The following is a 7,416-nucleotide window of genomic DNA, read 5'->3' on the forward strand; positions in this document are numbered from 1 at the left end:
TTGCCCAGAAAGACATGGCCCACAAAAATTGAAATTGAACTTTGTTATATCGAGGAGCAAAGGGACTCGAACAAAAGTGAAAACATATCACTTGACGTGGTTCGAGCCCGCATTTACAAGGCATACAGCAGTTGCACATTTACATATATAGCAGCATAATCAAGACAACATACACACATAGCAGGTGCATCAAGACCTTCATGTCTGAAAAGAAAAATTAGTTGGTCGCATTCTACGCCAAAGTCCCATTTTACGCAACAATAAGATATCCCCATAGCATCAAGACCAGCATAATACACCTGAAAAAAAAAGCATCATTATTCAATTCATAGCAAGCATAACCATCACTCTTGTGTAAAAAAATTCTTCGGAGTTTGGGTGCAAACTCTTTCGATATTTATATCGTGTTTACGGAGACAATTTAACAAGGTTGGAAGTGAGTATTCGAGCATTTGACGGCTAATGGTTGTGCGCATGAATGGAATTTTCCAAATTTCAGTTGTCCGTGATGTAGATCTACCTTCTCTTAAACTTAGATTTGATATGGTTTGAATGAGGACCTCATTGTTTTGGACATCATGTTTATATCTTAGCAAGAAGAGCAACAAAACATATGCGCACGCTCACTGCAAGAAACCTCGCAATAGACTCGCCTACGGGGCAGAAATGTGGAGGATAGCGAAAAAGGTTCAGCTTAAGTAAAGCACAACGCAGCGTTCTATGGGAAGAAAAATGATCGGTATAGCGTTGGGGGCGGAAGAAAGTTAGCAGGGGGGGGGGGGGGATTAAGAATATTACGGAGAGAGGGTGGCCGCAGCTGGCACAGGACAACTTTAAGTGGTTATGTATGGGAGAGGCCTTTGTCCTGCAGTGGGATTAGTCATGCTTATGATGATGATGACAATCTAATGTGCACTCAGCAGTTCTAAGCTGCCGACATCGAAGAACCCATTATTTCATCTATAACAATGTGCTGTGAAAGGTGTGCATCTCCCGGCAAGGAAAGAAGAAAAAAACACCATTGTTAGCACAGCTGTAAAAGGCGACGACTGATTGCAAGTCTCATCATTGGGAGCTTTGATTCAAGAAATATATTTGGTGAGCGAAAACCCCCCAAACGACAACGTGTTGAACCGTGCACAAATGATAAAACGAACAAAGCTTGCAGCGCATCGGAAGGCATGGGAGACAGAGTTAGACAAAGAGCGACTACAACACAAAAAAATTTGGTTGTGTGGGTGCTTGCCACAGAGGGCTTTGACGACAGTTAGTTTGTCTTTTGTGCCGCATATGAGAAATCTTTGCGTTTTCATGCAAATGACAAGGGTTTCTTCGTTTCCCTGGTTACAATGCGGTCCTTTTTTTTTTACCTTATGTGCGTTGTGAAGTTCAAAAGCTGGCAGCCGTCGATTAGGACCTTGATCAAAGGGCTTCACGCGACGCCGCGGGCTGTCTTTGACCCTAGTGAAGCGACGGCGCCGCCATCTATGAGCCGATCATGCGGTGAATTACGCGGGCTGAAATTCAGCGCCTGCATGTGCGGCCCATCGCGACCCCCCTGTCACCAAACCCAAGCTACGCCTTCTTCGCTGCATCCACTTCAATACACTCCTCAGCACTATCCGTTCTCTCCTGTTCCGTCTCCGGCCCTTCCTTGCATTCCCCGAACCTCACGCTCATCTGGAGCATTCTCTTTTCGCCCGCGGCAGTCAACCCCTGCTTTAATCCGGATCCTTCTGCCCGGTCGCGCATGGAATGAGCTAGCAGACGAGCCCGCTACTATGAGCCTGCCTCAGGATTTGATCCAAGTACTATTGAGCCGCTATAAACATTGTTCTTTCGCAGACGCAAGGTAAAGCAAGCCAAACGCTGAGAAGGGCGTTCCTTAAACGCGGCCGTGGGTCTGCAGTGTTTGATCCGGAAGGGTGGGCAATACTGAGCTGGAACGTACAAGCCCTACGAAAACTACACTGGTTGGGAGCATCAAGCTCTTGAAACATAGGTTGCGCTGCTGTTGTGGAAAACATTGAAGTGTAATGTCCGGTCGAAGCTCGTCCTGTAGGGAAGTTTTAAATCTCGATTTTGTTAAAAAAGATAAGAAAAAAAAAGATAACAGTTGGACGATCCTGATCAGAACACTCACTATGAACAGACACAGACAATTTCAGCAAACTCAGATGCAATATGCAAGCCGTACACGCAGCTACGAACCAAGCCCTCAAACAGCGTGCGGCACTCCAGTATTAATGCGAATGCATTTCTTGTCTCATCAGTGGCGTGTACAGGACCTGTAAGCAGAGCGTGTCGGCAGAGCCTGTCATCACAGCGTGTCCGCACGAAAATGATCCTCGGAAGAAAAAAATAGATGTCGTTGAAGTTCGAACCCAGGCACCCTGTGTACCAGGCGGGCAAGCAACGCATACGCCGCGAAGATTTGTTTTTTTTTTCAACATTGTACTTATTAGTGATGCGATGTTTTATGTACAGGTGCCGTCAGAAGTAAATCGAAGGCTATATTAACGAAAAAAAATCATTGCCCGCTTAATTCATGCATCCTTGAATACATATGTGCAAACTAATTGTGATTGTGCGAATTGCACTGTGCACCAACAAACATGGACCATTATGCTTTAGATTTAAAGAAATTAATTTTTTTTTGACAAAGTCGCCTTCCATTTACTTTTGACGGCGACTGTACATGAGCTATCTACAAACATTAAAAAGACAGTGGCACATCAACACACATGAGCAACAAAGCACGAGAAAAGAGTAAATTCGGAGCACATAGCTAATACATCTTAACACGACACATCTAAGCAACGAAGAACTAGAAAAAGGCAATGAACAACACAGCAGTAAGCGTGAGTACCACTCGGGTTCATACTCGGTCTGGGCATACAACTCTTTTATGTGTACAATCATTCTACAGAAATGGTCTTTGGCAAAAACAACAGATTCACAATGGCATTCTATCATGCTTGTTTTCTACAGGGTGTGTAGTCCAATTAAAAATAACATATCTAAAAGGTTCATCATAAAATGGCACTGCAGTCAAAAGTCTTATAAACAGTGCAGCTGTCAATGGTTTTTGTATTATGGGCCAAGGACTGAAAGTTTTAGCCTATGCGGATGACCTAGCATTTTTCTGCTCTGATAAGCCAAGTATCTATTAGGTTACTCCTGTAACGGAAGATTTCGGTTCAGTGTCAGGAGCTCTAATTAATCGTTCTGATAGTGGCGATCTCTGGTTTGGAACGTGGGGAACAACACCTGCCGATTATGCCGGTTTACAATGGACACGTACGCTACCGAAGTACCTTGGCCATCCTTTTAGTGCCTATAAGCACAGTAAACATTACTGAACAGACCGCGTGCCAACTCTTCAGCGTTACGCTCGGACATTAGTGCCCCATGGTCTCTCGAATTTTTGCAGGGCGACTGCATGCAATCTGCATCGCCACTAAAATTTATTATGTACAGCAAATTATTCATAGCACGAGACTTTATATGCAGCGTTTCCAGAGAGTTTTTGCAAGTTTTGTGTGAGATTGGTCTTTCCAATCAATGAGGCGTGATTACCTTTTCCGGCCTGTAAGAGCTGGCGACCTCGGCTTAGACAGATGGTTTCACGTTTCATCTTTTTCCAGGACGTTACACACCCAATAGTGAGTGCATTCCTGTAAGTTAATTTAGTTCATGCTTTACCTAGCATGATTGTGTCGTTAGATGTTTTTGATCGTCAGTGTTTGTGGGGATTCATGCTTGAGGTGTATATTTGTCTGTTCGTTTCCTACTTGTTCGTTTTTCCCCTGAGTTCCCTTTTCGGTGTCGAAGAAACGGTTGCACAAGGGCTTAGTCTGTATAGTCTTTTCTCCTCCAACGTATCGCTTTGTGTATTTTGGTTTAACGGGACATGACGTTCTCAAGAAAGTACGTAAAATGCCCCTATCGCCGCGTACACAAACATTTTTCTTTAAGCTACACACTGAGACATTACAAGTTGAAACACGGCTGGAGATAAAGGGCATTTCCGTGTCTACGGTGAACTGTCGTCTTTGTGATGCTCCTGAAAAGATTGAGCATTGTTTCATTAATTGTAAAGATGCCTCTTCCTCTGGGACATTTATGCAATGAACATTGAAAAAAAGACAATTTGACGCCGCATTCTGTACGCCGCGAAGGGTCGTTGGTTCAAGCTTTTTAAAGAGGCACGAAGTGAACGCGCTGTCGTGTGCACGGCGGAAAAGTGTGTGGGGGTGTGTACTGAGGTTAGTCAATCATGACTTTCAGAGAAGTTGCTGACGTCATTCACGGGTCACGCGATAAGTGTCACATGAAAATGATGACTTGCAAAAAATGTTGCTGACGTTCAAACGAAAATGCTTTCGCGTTTCTCCAATGCTGCAGACTGCAGTGCTCTACAATTTTTTTTTGCTACTGTTCAGCTAAAGATATAGTTGACTGTGAACCCGCTAACCACGGTCGCAAGCGATACCTATTGTATCGCGTTTCGGGGTAGTTTTGTATCACACTGAACTAAGCCGCTCTGCTGGGTTCATAGATTAAAGTCGGTAAACGGACTTTGAGGACAACTGCAGCCGTTTTGTGTTGTGAACAAAAATTGATTCTGCGACTCCCCCTGAGCATGTTGATGTTTGTCCGGCAGAGGACGACATTTGTTGCGGAGAACGTTTTCTTGTCACTAGAACGAAAGTCGCGGCGGCTACACGAAAAAGGTCTCTGTGGTCACGTGCGGAAGCGAATGGCAGTGAAGCCTAGCCACTGTGATCTGGGTCCAAAAGCTGTGTCGACGCATCGCCGTTTATTTGCGAAATCGGCCGCTGCTGGCGACACCCGTATTTAATTTCTTTCCTGTTTCTGGCTTATACAATGCTCTGTTTACCGCAGCTACCGTCTTTGTTCTTAAACGCATTAATCTATCGATAAAAGCGAAGATCAGTTATTCCTCAATGACTCTTTAATTGCTTGATGCCACCAGCCACTTTGCGTACGGAGACGTGTTTACACCCTTTAAAGTTACAAGTTGGGTGTTGTGCACTTGTGCGTTTCGTGGTAGAGGTCCGAAATTTTTTACGGCTGGTGAGTGACGGACCTGAGTTCTCTCTCCCTCACCAGGCGCAAAGTGCTTCTCGGGGCTATCGCTTCCCAAAGAGGTTGGCCGGCTGGAGCAGCTTATTTGTTGTAGGCGGTACAGCTAAGGATCGGCGCACATCTGTTTTCTTGTGCATGTGCATTTCTGAGTGACAGTCGCTTTTGCGCGCTCACAAATGCTTTAAAACGCACCAACGAGCTCGAGACACATTTCCCTTCCAAGCAGCCATGTCCGAAATTAAATCCGACTTCAGCCACATGTCGTCCGACAAGCCGAACAGCACCACTTTGGGAGGAAACTATACTCCGGTAATCACAGCCGGAGTGAGTTTTTATCCACATTATCATGAAGCAAGCGCAGACGACTAGAATGACGGCACACGCAGCGGTCAGCCAAAGTGTGCGGAAGCTCTGACGCGGAGAAGCTTGCAAACCGGAAACTAATCTCGTCGCTGCGGCACGTTGCGATAGGCGACGGCCACTTGACAGCACGCCGCTCACCAGAGAGTGCTCATTTCCGCTGCATCGCCTGAAATGTCTGCGCAGATATCGCCTGCGTAGACTGGGCATAGCTGGGCTCGTTATGCATCGATACGTTTTCCCAATCTCCTTGCGCCTGACGTCAGGCTAGGATGCTCAGATAAATGCGTTTACATGCAGCGATTGGAGGACATTCCGAAATCAGTGTTATCGTGGTCGCATTTCCCCCTGATGTGTGCTAGCATCCGCCGTCGCAACTGCTTTAAAGTTCCGCCACTATGTTTCCGAAGTTCTTATTGTTACTGCTTCATCTGGAATGGAGTCGTTGTGAAAAGGTTTTGAAAGGAGTGTTTCACAGTGACAGCCGTTTGCAGGGTGGGAAAAAAAGTTTTATTTAGCGCTTCAACTTGTACGTCCACGCCGCTAGACGCATTATGTCTTCAAGCAAGGTTGTCTCCAGTGGTCGAAAAGCCCGCTACAAACACTCCTGATTGCTGTGGGAATATCTTTCATTTTTCTAAACGAAAAGTTTCAAGCAGCACCATTTTACTACTCTAGCAGCCTGACACCAAGCTCAGAATAGTCTTCATTGCAGAAGTGAACGCAACCAGAAATCGTGTAAGAGATGTCTCGTGCGTTAAAATTGTGGGACGAAATATAGCACGGTTGAAAAAGTAGTGCCCATATCAATTGTGAAGAGGCAGCTGAGAGCGTTCTTCGGTTGATTTGACCGCAATTGGTTCAGGCTTAGCTCTGAAGACAAACAATTTTATTGAGAGATCTAGAACGCATACTTTATTCTATCCTCAGCGCATAGCACAACACAGTCGAGTGGGTAATAAAGAAATTCCGGGGACACTTAGTTACATGAACTGTTGATGTCTCGATAGCAGTGAAGCCTGAAGTGCGCTAACCTGCTTTTTCTCATCTTTCATTGATTTCAGCAGCATACGCTCAGCCTGTGCAGCCGCCGATACTCCGCCTTCAGCGACATATCCTGAGTTCGCCCTCTTCACTTGCGAGGATTTTCCTCTACGGTAGACAAAGGCGGCGTTGATTTTGTCTCCATTGCGACCTGATGCATGCAGTTATCCATTCTACGTTTCATGCATCTGGTGTAGCACTGTGAAAGCTAGCGTTGTTGTTTGCTCTGCTTCATCCGCTGTCAAAAAGTAGTGCGTTGATCAAAGGAATAAATGTTTTGACTGCAGGCATATTACATATATGTTTGTCATAAGCTTTTTAAATGCGCTCTTATTTGGCGACATTTCGTCGCTTTCTCGTACCTTAGACCACTCGGCCACAAAGCAAGCACGGAGTAACGTGCCTCCCATTATTTTTTCATGCGCACTGCTTCCGTAGGTTTCATAGCGTTGCATATGATGCATGTAACGGAGTATAGACACGTCAGCACACATTCAAGTGCACCTGCCAACTGACGCGGAGGTCGCCATCACGGTCGACCATGTCATGTGACAGGCGCACCTGCTAACTCGGCCATGTTCGTAGTCACCTGACGTCACATACCATTTCGACCATTGAGAGCTCGGCCATGTCATTTCACGGATAATACACAGCGCAAATAATAGAGGGGCACTGAGTACAACTCCCTCCAATTTTGTTCCCGTTGAAAGTCAATTCTGCGGCTTTCTTTGGTTGGGCTGATGCCATATGGGTAGCATAAGATGGTTCTCGCACAACTTCCGTCCTCAGCGGGACATCGGCGATAATACAGGATGTAGTACGCCTGCCGCTATGGACGACAGTGGAGCGGGTAAACACCCTGACGGGTAGCTTACAAGCAACATAAATACCTCCGAAAGC

The sequence above is a fragment of the Amblyomma mixtum genome, chromosome 5, assembly GCF_055824585.1.
Source record: "Amblyomma mixtum isolate Tamu chromosome 5, ASM5582458v1, whole genome shotgun sequence".
Taxonomy (NCBI): domain Eukaryota; kingdom Metazoa; phylum Arthropoda; class Arachnida; order Ixodida; family Ixodidae; genus Amblyomma; species Amblyomma mixtum.